General features: G+C 36.6%; 1 protein-coding gene across 1 annotated transcript in view; it reads right to left on the bottom strand.

Annotated features, from left to right (window-relative positions):
• Window positions 1-2071, bottom strand: part of LOC123764820 (uncharacterized protein F13E9.13, mitochondrial) — a 74863-nt gene extending 72792 nt beyond the window's left edge. The window contains exon 1 of the mRNA XM_045753005.2: window positions 1974-2071. The gene's annotated coding sequence lies outside the window, so the exon portion shown is untranslated. The remainder of the gene's footprint in view (window positions 1-1973) is intronic.
• Window positions 2072-14649: the final 12578 nt, after the last annotated feature.

Raw genomic sequence — 14649 nt, 5'->3', positions numbered from 1 at the left:
CCTTAACTGTATCCTCTGTTTAACTCAACAGTAAAATGGGTACCTGGTTGCTAAACGATTTGGAACATAGGATTTGGAATGTATTCCGAGGGACATAGGATTTGGAACGTATTCCGAGAACATGAGATTAAGGACTTGCCCGAAACGCTATTAGTGCCAGTGGCTGTACAAGAATGTAAGAATTTTTGTATATGTAAATAAATAAAAATTAAAAAAATAAAAATGTAACACAAACAAGGAACAACAGTTTGAAGCTGTACCTGTATTTTTTTTTAATTTTGCTAGTAATTACCTTCTTAAAATTATGTTAAAGAAAGAAAGAAAGGAAGGAAGGAAGGAAGGAAGGAAGGAAGGAAAGAAAGAAAGAAAGAAAGAAAGAAAGAAAGAAAGAAAGAAAGAAAGAAAGAAAGAAAGAAAGAAAGAAAGAAAGAAAGAAAGAAAGAAAGAAAGAAGAAAGAAAGAAAGAAAGAAAGAAAGAAAGAAAGAAAGAAAGAAAGAAAGAAAGAAAGAAAGAAAGAAAGAAAGAAAGAAAGAAAGAAAGAAAGAAAGAAAGAAAGAAAGAAAGAAAGAAAGAAAGAAAGAAAGAAAGAAAGAAAGAAAGAAAGAAAGAAAGAAAGAAAGAAAGAAAGAAAGAAAGAAAGAAAGAAAGAAAGAAAGAAAGAAAGAAAGAAAGAAAGAAAGAAAGAAAGAAGAAAGAAAGAAAGAAAGAAAGAAAGAAAGAAAGAAAGAAAGAAAGAAAGAAAGAAAGAAAGAAAGAAAGAAAGAAAGAAAGAAAGAAAGAAAGAAAGAAAGAAAGAAAGAAAGAAAGAAAGAAAGAAAGAAAGAAAGAAAGAAAGAAAGAAAGAAAGAAAGAAAGAAAGAAAGAAAGAAAGAAAGAAAGAAAGAAAGAAAGAAAGAAAGAAAGAAAGAAAGAAAGAAAGAAAGAAAGAAAGAAAGAAAGAAAGAAAGAAAGAAAGAAAGAAAGAAGAAAGAAAGAAAGAAAGAAAGAAAGAAAGAAAGAAAGAAAGAAAGAAAGAAAGAAAGAAAGAAGGAAAGGAAAGGAAAGGAAAGGAAAGGAAAGGAAAGGAAAGGAAAGGAAAGGAAAGGAAAGGAAAGGAAAGGAAAGGAAAGGAAAGGAAAGGAAAGGAAAGGAAAGGAAAGGGAAGGAAGGAAGCAAGCAAGCAAGCAAGCAAGCAAGCCACAATGTAGGACTGAGAACAGATGCTTTTTCGCCCACAGGGTTATTAACCCATGGAACCGCCTACCCGTCGAAGCCGATTATGCCAAGTCGTTGAACTTTAAAATCCAACTTGAAAAAATCATGAAAAATTGGGGGGGGGGGGAACTTTGACAAGCCACATGGCTTCCTGACCTCATCGAGGCCACTAGAGTTCTAGTTACCCTCAGGTAAATTCGGGTAAATTATACTGCTCGTGACTTGCAACATAAAAAATGTAAGCGTTGCACCGGCAGCGAAGCGACTATCTGACGCTGTCAACACAACAGTCATCACCGCCACGCCCCTCACAACTCTCCTCTCTTAACCACAAGACTTCGGCCAAGCCTCCTGCAGGACGCTGTGTAGACTCTGTTGTTGACACAACAGAGTCTACACAGCCCCGCTCTTGTGCCAGGTAAGTCCACTACGGGCTCACCATAGCCCGTGCTGCTTGCCCCGCTCCTGTGCCAGGTAAGTTACGGGCTCACCATAGTCCGTGCTACTTGGAACTTATTAAGAGTAGCTGAATCTATAACAACACATCCTGCAGGAACCACAGTAGGTCGGAAGCCCTTAGCCATCAGGGTCCCGTCACCACCACTCTGGTGCCGCCGTCAGTAACAACCCTTCAAGTTGGCTTCACCTGTCTATCTCTTCCGCTCCTCGTCTAACTTCGTATTGGCCTAAATGAAAATATCCGATACCAAAATTGACAGTTTGGTTATATATGTATCTATGAGTGTCTCAGCGCAAGTAGACGGCCTGTACCACGTACCAGTGACGGGTGATGACAGGTGGAGGGAGACGGGCGCCACTGTCTCTCAGGGCTCCTTACACCCTTCCCCTCCCCCCCCCCGGGCTCTTATCTCGCTTAACAGTAAAGTAAAATAAAATATTTTTTGTCTTTACAGCATAAATTAAAACTTTTATTGCGTTGTAAATTTAATAATGAATAATAATGTGTTTTGCCGGGGATATGAAGCATGGGTATTATAATAATAATAATTTAACAATAATAATATATGTATGCAGGGGATGAGTCACAATAACGTGGCTGAAGTATGTTGACCAGACCACACACTAGAAATTGAAGGGACGACGACGTTTCGGTCCGTCCTGGACCATTCTCAAGTCGATTGTCAATCAATCGACTTGAGAATGGTCCAGGACGGACCGAAACGTCGTCGTCCCTTCAATTTCTAGTGTGTGGTCTGGTCAATAATATATGTAATTTGTATTAAAAGATTAGATATACACAGCAATGTGCTGGCACCCTATTATATATGAAAGATTACACAGTTTAGATAAAAAAAAAACTAGCTATAAGTTCATCTAATATTCCCATCTCACAGGATGGTTAGTCATACTTGGAATCAGGGGAGAAAATACCAGCTTCAATAATTCAATTTCTTAATTTATTATGCACCCCATACCCATCCCGTGGGCGGTGGTGTAAAGGATTACAGAGGCACATAATCGGTTCAGGAACTGAACCCTCTAGTTCGTTTAGCTAAGCAAATAACATAGCAAATATGCTTAACTCGATTCATACAGCTCTTGATGAAAATGAGTTCCCTGTTGGGTTATTTGTGGACCTGCGTAAAGCTTTTGACACTGTCAACCACCAAAACCTTCTTAAATTACATCATTATGGAGTCAGAGGACACTCCCTGCAATACCTCAAATCCTACCTTACTGACAGGCTCCAGTATGTTTCTGTGAATAATTCAATTTCTCCCACCCTACCCATCAACATTGGTGTTCCTCAGGGGAGCATACTTGGCCCTCTCCTCTTTCTCATCTACATTAATGACCTTCCAAATGCCTCCCAACACCTCAAACCAATTGTATTTGCTGACGACACAACCTTCATTTACTCCAGTCCTGACCCCCTTACTCTAAATGCCACAGTAAATACTGAGCTAAATAAAGTCCATCTTTGGCTAACTGCCAACAAACTCACCCTTAACATTGACAAAACTTTCTATATTTTGTTTGGCAATAAATCCTCTAATCAAATAAATCTCAAAATAAACAATACCCAAATTTGTAACAAATTAGATGGCAAATTCCTTGGCATTCTCATTGACCACAAGCTGAATTTCCAGGGACACATTCTAAATATATCAAAAAAAGTTTCGAAAACTGTTGGCATTCTTTCAAAGATCAGATATTATGTACCCCGCCCTGCCTTGGTGACTCTCTAGCTATTACTCCCTTATCTATCCATATCTCAACTATGGTATTTGTGCTTGGGGCTCTACTACCCAAAATCATTTACGTCCTCTAATTACTCAACACAAAGCTGCTATTAGGACAATATCCAACTGGCCCCAGACATCACTCGGTACCCCTACTTAAATCTCTGAATATGTTAGACATTAAGTCACTGCACATTCTCTCATGTGTATTATACATATATAAAACGCTAAACTTTAATGCCAATCCTGACCTCAAAAGCTTCATAGAAAATTGTAACAGAACCCATGAGCACCACACCAGAAATAAATACAGTTTTGATATTCCTAGAGTACGACTTAATCAAACTAGAAATGCTCTACAAATCAAGGGACCCAGATTGTGGAATGACCTTCCCAACCATGTTAAAGACTGTACCTCTCTCAACCAGTTTAAGATAAAAACGAAGCTATACCTAATAAATTCCCTGTAACCTACCTTACCCCTCTATTGTCAACCAATGTCTGTTTTTTTTTAAAGAGCGCTGTTTGTCGACAGAATTGTATTTGTGCTGCTTTTTCAGCTATATTTTCATTTCATGTTTTCATTTTACTCTTTATGCTCAATTAGTATTAAGCTTTAGTCATTTAAGTTTTTCATGCCCGAAACGCTTTGCGTAATAGTGGCTTTAGGCATTGTATGTACTAGCTCTATCTATAAGTCCACCAATCTTTGTAAAAATTTCTTGTATGTATGTACCTTACCTAAATAAACGTTTATTATTATTATTATTATTATTATTAACAATGTTTGACGCTATTTACAAAATTATCAATGTTGTATACACATGTACACACCCTCATACATACATGTACATATATATATATATATATATATATATATATATATATATATATATATATATATATATATATATATATATATATATATATATATATATATATATATATATATATGTCGTACCTAATAGCCAGAACGCACTTGTCAGCCTACTATGCAAGGCCCGATTTGCCTAATAAGCCAAGTTTTCCTGAATTAATTTATTTTCTCTATTTTTTTTTCTTATGAAGTGATAAATCTACCCATTTCATTATGTATGAGGTCAATTTTTTTTTATTGGAGTTTAAATTAACGTAGATATATGACCAAACCTAACCAACCCTACCTAACCTAACCTAACCTATCTTTATAGGTTAGGTTAGGTTAGGTAGCCGAAAAAGTTAGGTTAGGTTAGGTTAGGTAGGTTAGGTAGTCGAAAAACGATTAATTCATGAAAACTTGGCTTATTAGTCAAATTGGGCCTTGCATAGTAGGCTGATAAGTGAGTTCTGGCTACTAGGTACGACATATATATATATATATATATATATATATATATATATATATATATATATATATATATATATATATATATATATATATATATATATATATATATCGTACCTAGTAGCCAGAACGCACTTCTCAGCCTACTATGCAAGGCCCGATTTGCCTAATAAGCCAAGTTTTTATGAATTAATTGTTTTTCGACTACCTAACCTACCTAACCTAACCTAACTTTTTCGGCTACCTAACCTAATCTAACCAATAAAGATAGGTTAGGTTAGGTTAGGTAGGGTTGGTTAGGTTCGGTCATATATCTACGTTAATTTTAACTACAATTAAAAAAAAAAATGTCCTCAAACATAATGAAATGGGTAGCTTTATCATTTCATAAGAAAAAAAAATAGAGAAAATATATTAATTCAGGAAAACTTGGCTTATTAGGCAAATCGGGCCTTGCATAGTAGGCTGAGAAGTGAGTTCTGGCTACTAGGTACGACATATATATATATATATATATATATATATATATATATATATATATATATATATATATATATATATATATATATATATACATACATACATACATACACGTACATATCTGCATATATGTATATACACATACATATGTAAGTATATACACATACATCCACACAAATACACACGTCAATAATCTTTGTGTCACAAGTGACACAAAGAGGTGTCACAAGTGACATTACAAGAGACTCACAACAGTCACTATACGAGGCACTTAACATCTATAAAGAGTCACACAGTTACTAGTCTTGCTGCACACCCACCCAACTGGGCGGCAGCTTTACAGTCATGTGCATGCATTACCTACAGTAAGCAAATTTTGGATACTTCGCTAAGATTTCGGGCAGCACATCATTATGAATGAAGTACTTACACATTTCTTGGACACTATTGATGGTGTTATCTCTAAATTCCGCAATTTTTTCACATTCCATTATATAATGACGCAAAGTATGCGAATAGTTCTGCTGACAGAGTTTACATTTAGTCAAATCTACATCAGCAGATGTTACAAACTCCCGGAGGTACTTGTAGCCGAGCCTAAGCCTAGCAGTGATAACATCTAGAAGTCTGCTAACATTATTGGATGACCCATAGACGTGCGGTTCTTCATGCATAATTGAATGATGACAGATGGAGTAACTGGTGTGAATTTCACTTTGCCTCAAGTCTCCGAAATTTAGTTGATGTTCCTGGGATATTGCTGCCCTCAGGCTGCTCAAAGGCAGTCCAAGTTGGTAATCAATTCCCTCTTTACGAGCAAAAGTCTTGGCTAGCTCATCAGCTTCAATACAAAGAGCAAATCAACTCTGACTAAACAACTTCACGATATTCACAAGAGATAAGCGCTGAAACACGGAAGAGGTTGTAGAGCTCCTCCAGCTCCTCAGATGGCGGGCAGGAACCATGAATGCAGTAAACATTTCATCTCTGGATCGCCACACTAAGGCGCTGAAAGAGAAAACTGGCGGCTCCAGGGTCTCTAGTAGTTTCAATTAGCTTGGACCCCAGCTCCTTCAAAAAAACTAGCAGCACTTTTACCCCAGGCACCAAGTGTCTCTGAGGCAAAGAGGACAAAACTGAGGACTGTCAACAGGTACATTATAGCATAATTTGAGGGTTATTTCTGGGTACACTGTAGTAAAATTTGGTTCAACATAACAACCATGATATAAGATGATAGCAGTGATTACAAAAGTGAAAATGTATGGCTTAGGCATATATATATATTGGGGGAGTGGGTAGCACAAGATACAATACAAGTTTAATAATAAATATAATAAATAAATAAATAAATGTTTATTCAGGTAAGGTACATACATACAAGAAATTTTACAAAAATTGATCGATTTATAGATAGAGCTAGTACATACAATGCCTAAAGCCACTATTACGCAAAGCGTTTCGGGCAGGAACAACATTAATGACTAAAACTTAATACTAATTGAGTATAAAGAATAAAATGTGTTGAGAACAAATAAAAATAAAAAAGGGGGGAACATGGCTGAAAAAGCAGCACAAATACAATTAGGTCGACAAACAGCGTTGTTTAAAAAAAAACAGACATTGGTTGACAATATAGGGGTAAGGTAGGTTACAGGGAATTTATTATTTATTTATTTATTTATTTATGCATATACAAGAATGTACATAAGGAATGTGAGGATACAATTATGGTAATTACAGTCTTGTAAAGCCACTAGCACGCGCAGCGTTTCGGGCAGGTCCTTAATCTAAGAAAATTTTAAGGAGGTAAATACTTGCAAAATTTATAGACAAAAAAATGATAACAGATTACATGGAATGAAAAAAAAAAAAAGATGAGAGAAAATTATAGGTACAGTATATTAAAGCACATAGGTAGCTATGATTGATTGCAATGACAGCTTAAAATGGTAGTTGACAACAAATTGGTAGGCACAATACAGCAGAAACAATATAAGATTGATTGCAATGACAGCTTGAATGGTAGTTGACAAAAATTGGTAGTCACAATACAGCATATGGCTAGCACATAAAAGAAGACAGCAATGAACACAATGATAAGGTTGTTTGATATTACATAAAAATTAGGAGATTGGGTACCACTAGGTACAGAGCAAATTAAAGCTCAGTGTAGGAAACTAAATAGATGAAGTTAGGTACTTTTTGGTTTTGCTTTTAAATAAGGCAAAAGTTTTACAGTTTTTCAATTCACTAGGGAGTGAGTTCCATAGACTAGGTCCCTTAATTTGCATAGAGTGTTTACACAGATTAAGTTTGACCCTGGGGATATCAAAGAGATATTTATTTCTGGTGTGGTGATAATGGGTCCTATTACATCTGTCCAGGGAGAGTTTCAGAGCATGGTTTGCATTTAAGAACAGGGTTTTGTAAATGTAGTTGACACAAGAGAATGTGTGGAGGGAGTTAATATTTAGCAAGTTTAGAGATTTAAACAAGGGAGCTGAGTGTTGTCTGAAAGCAGAGTTAGTTATTATTCTGATAGCAGATAGCAGATTAGGTAGTGCTTCGTTTTTATCTTAAACTGGTTGAGAGAGGTACAGTCTTTAACATGGTTGGGAAGGTCATTCCACATTCTGGGTGCCTTGATTTGTAGAGCATTTCTAGTTTGATTAAGTCGTACTCTAGGAATATCAAAACTGTATTTATTTCTGGTGTGGTGCTCATGGGTTCTGTTACAACCTTCTATGAAGCTTTTGAGGTCAGGATTGACATTACAGTTCAACGTTTTATATATGTATAATACACATGACAGAATGTGCATTGACTTAATATCTAACATATTCAGAGATTTGAGTAGGGGTACCGAGTGATGTCTGGGGCCAGAGTTGGATATTGTCCTAATAGCAGCTTTGTGTTGAGTAAATAGAGGACGTAAATGATTTTGGGTAGTAGAACCCCAAGCACAAATACCATAGTTGAGATAAGGATAGATGAGGGAGTAATAGAGAGTCACCAGGGCAGGGTACATAATTTTCTGATCAAGGGAAGGAAGACACCAAGAGTATGGGGGCGTAATTTATTACGTAGAAGTACAGGATAAATATAGCCGTTATAATAATTCAATCAAATACAATGAATAGAGATCTCTAAATGAAAGTTGCAAGATTGAAATTACGGTAATTCCAGTTCTTGGTATTCTTGGCTTATCACTTTGGGGGTTCCGTCGGAGCACCCCCAAGGTAACACATATTCGTTGCAAGATGGTACAAGTGTCCCCAGCAAACTGCTTTAGCGTCTTCCCTTGGAAAGTAAAACCGGGAGAGCAGGGTTTTCCGGGAGGAGGGTGGGCTTTTGTAGTGTAACTGGCGAGGCGGAGGCGAGCAAGAGGTCGCTGGGTCCACGGCGCGCATTTATGTACCCTGCTCGGTGCGCGCGCGCGCTACTTAATAATAATAATAATAATTTTATTTAGGTAAGGTACATAAAGAGATTTTACAAAGTTTGTTGGCTTTATAGATAGAGCTAGTACATACAATGCCTAAAGCCACTATTACGCAGAGCGTTTCGGGCAGGAAAAACATTAATGACTAAAGCTTAAAACTAATGGGTAAAAAGAATAAGATGTGTTGAGTACAAATAAAAATAGAGGTAAAAGAGGGGGAAACATTGTTGAAAAAGCAGCACAAATACAATTACAAATTATTACAGAAAATTACATTCAAACAGCGTTGATTTGAAAAAAAAAAAAAAAAAAACATACATGGGTTGACAACAGAGGGGTAAGGTGAGTTACAGGGAATTTATTAGGTATAGCTTCGTTTTTAACTTAAACTGGTTGAGAGAGGTACAGTCTTTAACATGGTTGGGAAGGTCATTCCACATTCTGGGCCCCTTGATTTGTAGAGCATTTCTGGTTTGATTAAGTCGTACTCTAGGAATATCAAAACTGTATTTATTTCTGGTGTGGTGCTCATGGGTTCTGTTACAACCTACTATGAAGCTTTTGAGATCAGGATTGGCATTATAGTTTAGCGTTTTATATATGTATAATACACATGAGAGAATGTGCAGTGACTTAATGTCTAACATATTCAGAGATTTGAGTAGGGGTACCGAGTGATGTCTGGGGCCAGAATTGGATATTGTCCTAATAGCAGCTTTGTGTTGAGTAATTAGAGGACGTAAGTGATTTTGGGTAGTAGAGCCCCAAGCACAAATACCATAGTTGAGATATGGATAGATAAGGGAGAGTCACCAGAGCAGGGCGTGGTACATAATATCTGATCTTAGAAAGAATGCCCACAGTTTTTGAAACTTTTTTTGATATGTTTAGAATGTGTCCCTGGAAATTCAGCTTGTGGTCAATGAGAATGCCAAGGAATTTGCCATCTAATTTGTTACAAATTTGGGTATTGTTTATTTTGAGATTTATTTGATTAGAGGATTTATTGCCAAACAGAATATAGAAAGTTTTGTCAATGTTAAGGGTGAGTTTGTTGGCAGTTAGCCACAGATGGACTTTATTAAGCTCAGTATTTACTGTGGCATTTAGAGCAAGGGGATCAGGACTGGAGTAAATGAAGGTTGTGTCGTCAGCAAGTAGAATTGGTTTGAGGTGTTGGGAGGCATTTGGAAGGTCATTAATGTAGATGAGAAAGAGGAGAGGGCCAAGTATGCTGCCCTGGGGAACACCAATGTTGATGGGTAGGGTGGGAGAAATTGTATTATTCACAGAAACACATTGGAGCCTGTCAGTAAGGTAGGATTTGAGGTATTGTAGGGAGTGTCCTCTGACACCATAATGATGTAATTTAAGAAGAAGGTTTTGGTGGTTGACAGTATCGAAAGCTTTACGCAGGTCCACAAATAACCCAACAGGGAACTCATTTTTATCAAGAGCTGTATGAATCGAGTTAAGCATACTAATAAGTGTATCGTTAGTGCTTTTTTTGGGTCTGAAGCCATATTGGCAAGGGCTAAGTATATTGAGTTTGGCTAGATATGAGTAAAGCTGCTTATATATTAGTTTTTCAAAAAATTTTGACAAGTTTGGCAGGATTGATATAGGTCTGTAGTTGTTAACATCTGTGAGATCACCACATTTGTGGACAGGCGTTACTCTCGCTTTTTTTAGAATATCTGGAAAGGTTTGGAGTTCAAGTGACTTGTTGAAGAGCAAAGCAATAGCAGGGGCTAAAGATCTGGAGGCTTTTTTGTAGATTAAAGTTGGTATCTCCTCAAGGGCACCAGACTTGGTTTTAAGGGAAAGGATTATCTCATTGACGTCAGTGGAATTAATAGGCTTTAGGTACAGAGACTGTGGATAGTTACCTGTAAGATAGTCCTTAATGTCAGTACTGGAAGATGGAATATCATTTGCAAGAAATGACCCAATGGAAGAGAAGAACCTATTGAACTCAATAGCAGAATCAGAGGCTGAAAGCTGACCATCGTTATTAGACAGGAGAGTCGGTTTGTTATTTATAGACTTCTTTGATCCCAATATTTGTGAAATTGTTCTCCAAGTTTGTTTAATGTTGCTCTTTATTTGGGTAAATTTATCTTCGTAGTATTTAGTTTTGGCTCGTCTAATTATCTTAGATAGCAATAATGAGTAATTCTTTGAGAATTCTTTGGAGACAATTCCTAACCTATATTTCTTCTCAAGGTCATGTTTTTTATTAATAGATTTAAGTATTCCCTTTGTAAGCCAGGGTTTGTTAAGCCTTTTGGTTGTGACTTGTTTTGTAAGCATAGGACAGTGGGTATTATAAAGGCTAAGACTTTTTTGAAGAAAAGATTGAACTGCTAGGTTGATGTCCTCTATGTAATAATAATAATAATATTAATAATATTTATTTAGGTAAAGGTACATACATAAAGAGATTTTACAAAGTTTGTTGGCTTTATAGATAGAGCTAGTACATACAATGCCTAAAGCCACTATTACGCAAAGCGTTTCGGACAGGAAAAAACATTAATGACTAAAGCTTAAAACTAATGGGTAAAAAGAATAAGATGTGTTGAGTACAAATAAAAATAGAGGTAAAAGAGGGGGGAACATTGTTGAAAAAGCAGCACAAATACAATTACAAATTATTACAGAAAATTACATTCAAACAGCGTTGATTTGAAAAACAAGAAAAAACAAAAAACATACATGGGTTGACAACAGAGGGGTAAGGTGAGTTACAGGGAATTTATTAGGTATAGCTTCGTTTTTAACTTAAACTGGTTGAGAGAGGTACAGTCTTTAACATGGTTGGGAAGGTCATTCCACATTCTGGGCCCCTTGATTTGTAGAGCATTTCTAGTTTGATTAAGTCGTACTCTAGGAATATCAAAACTGTATTTATTTCTGGTGTGGTGCTCATGGGTTCTGTTACAACCTTCTATGAAGCTTTTGAGATCAGGATTGGCATTATAGTTTAGCGTCTTATATATGTATAATACACATGAGAGAATGTGCAGTGACTTAATGTCTAACATATTCAGAGATTTGAGTAGGGGTACCGAGTGATGTCTGGGGCCAGAATTGGATATTGTCCTAATAGCAGCTTTGTGTTGAGTAATTAGAGGACGTAAGTGATTTTGGGTAGTAGAGCCCCAAGCACAAATACCATAGTTGAGATATGGATAGATAAGGGAGTAATAGAGAGTCACCAGGGCAGGGCGTGGTACATAATATCTGATCTTAGAAAGAATGCCCACAGTTTTTGAAACTTTTTTTGATATGTTTAGAATGTGTCCCTGGAAATTCAGCTTGTGGTCAATGAGAATGCCAAGGAATTTGCCATCTAATTTGTTACAAATTTGGGTATTGTTTATTTTGAGGTTTATTTGATTAGAGGATTTATTGCCAAACAGAATATAGAAAGTTTTGTCAATGTTAAGGGTGAGTTTGTTGGCAGTTAGCAACAGATGGACTTTATTTAGCTCAGTATTTACTGTGGCATTTAGAGCAAGGGGATCAGGACTGGAGTAAATGAAGGTTGTGTCGTCAGCAAATAGAATTGGTTTGAGGTGTTGGGAGGCATTTGGAAGGTCATTAATGTAGATGAGAAAGAGGAGAGGGCCAAGTATGCTGCCCTGGGGAACACCAATGTTGATGGGTAGGGTGGGAGAAATTGTATTATTCACAGAAACACATTGGAGCCTGTCAGTAAGGTAGGATTTGAGGTATTGTAGGGAGTGTCCTCTGACACCATAATGATGTAATTTAAGAAGAAGGTTTTGGTGGTTGACAGTATCGAAAGCTTTACGCAGGTCCACAAATAACCCAACAGGGAACTCATTTTTATCAAGAGCTGTATGAATCGAGTTAAGCATACTAATAAGTGCATCGTTAGTGCTTTTTTTGGGCCTGAAGCCATATTGGCAAGGGCTAAGTATATTGAGTTTGGCTAGATATGAGTAAAGCTGCTTATAGATTAGTTTTCAAAATTTTTTGACAAGTTTGGCAGGATTGATATAGGTCTGTAGTTGTTAACATCTGTGAGATCACCACATTTGTGGACAGGCGTTACTCTCGCTTTTTTAGAATATCTGGAAAGGTTTGGAGTTCAAGTGACTTGTTGAAGAGCAAAGCAATAGCAGGGGCTAAAGATCTGGAGGCTTTTTTGTAGATTAAAGTTGGTATCTCCTCAAGGGCACCAGACTTGGTTTTAAGGGAAAGGATTATCTCATTGACGTCAGTGGAATTAATAGGCTTTAGGTACAGAGACTGGGGATAGTTCCCTGTAAGATAGTCCTTAATGTCAGTACTGGAAGATGGAATATCATTAGCAAGGGATGAACCAATGGAAGAGAAGAACCTATTGAACTCAATAGCAGAATCAGAGGCTGAAAGCTGACCATCGTTATTAGACAGGAGAGTCGGTTTGTTATTTAAAGACTTCTTTGATCCCAATATTTGTGAAATTGTTCTCCAAGTTTGTTTAATGTTGCTCTTTATTTGGGTAAATTTATCTTCGTAGTATTTAGTTTTGGCTCGTCTAATTATCTTAGATAGGAATAATGAGTAATTCTTTGAGAATTCTTTGGAGACAATTCCTAACCTATACTTCTTCTCAAGGTCATGTTTTTTATTAATAGATTTAAGTATTCCCTTTGTAAGCCAGGGATTGTTAAGCCTTTTGGTTGTGACTTGTTTTGTAAGCATAGGACAGTGGGTATTATAAAGGCTAAGAGTTTTTTGAAGAAAAGATTGAACTGCTAGGTTGACGTCCTCTATATTACCTAATTCGGACTCCCAGTTGACATTATCAGTAGCAGTTATAAAATTGTCTATAGCAGTTTCATTGTGTAGTCTAAAACGTATCTCTCTTGACTCAAGAGGTGGTTTGCTAATGTTAGTTAAGAGAAATGTGGGGTAATGGTCTGTAGTGCTATCGGTGATTATACCTGAAGTAAGCGGAGAGGTTATGTTTGTCCAGATGTGATCTAGAGTCGTGGCAGTGCTATCAGTGATTCTAGTAGGTCTAGTGATTAAGGGTATGAGGAAGCAGGAATTCATACAGTTGAGGAAGCTAACAGCAGTAGGGTGTTCTGGCTCGCAGAGGTCAATATTAAAGTCCCCTGCGATAATTAGGTGGTTTTTGTTCAGTCTGTTATCAAGTATTAGATTTCTAAGGTTTGAGTTGAATTCGGACACATCAGTGTTAGGAATTCTATAAACTGCACCCACAGACAGGATAGACTCGGCACCCTTGACTCTGAAACTGGCGAAGATATACTCCCCATAGCAGTCTCTAGTTCTAATTTCTTTTAAGCATGATAGTTCTTGGTGGTAGTAAAGAGCAGTGCCACCACCTCTCTGAAGTTGACGACAGTTGTGGATAGCTGAGTAGTTAGGCATGTTAAAGAGTTGAGTAGTATCCTCTTTCAACCATGTTTCAGTAAGTATAATAAAAGAGAATTTGTTGTCAATAGCTTCAATCAAGGCACTATCATCATCGAAGTGTTTACCTAGGGATCTAACGTTCAAATTGATTACAGAGATATTGTGATTATGAGTTAATACATTGTTTACATCATGTGCTGCAAAATATCTGCAATTTAGACCATTAAAGTGATTATTGTCATAGATAGTGGATAATAGGTTAAGTTCTGGGTCTATACTTGACTGCATAAAAAAAGCTGATTGCAGGAAAAAAAAAAAATGTACACAATACTGTACCAAACAAACACAAAAGGGGCTTACAGGGGTACAATGGAGTAAGGGAGTATGGCTAGGCTAGGCAACCTAGGTAATGAATGAGATTAAAGAAAAAAACATATAAACATGGACTATACAAAACACAAGATATATACAAAACAAAAATATAAACAAGACTAAGCAATACAAAAAAAATTGAGCAAAAATGAAAAATGAGGTAGATTGCTTACAGGTACTCTCAGGTACACTGTAAGTAACAATAGATAGATAATATATATCAATATAG

This window comes from Procambarus clarkii, chromosome 48 (genome assembly GCF_040958095.1).
Source record: "Procambarus clarkii isolate CNS0578487 chromosome 48, FALCON_Pclarkii_2.0, whole genome shotgun sequence".
Lineage (NCBI taxonomy): Eukaryota > Metazoa > Arthropoda > Malacostraca > Decapoda > Cambaridae > Procambarus > Procambarus clarkii.
The sequence above is the reverse complement of the archived record's forward strand: the minus strand, read 5'-3'. Positions and strand labels throughout refer to the sequence as shown.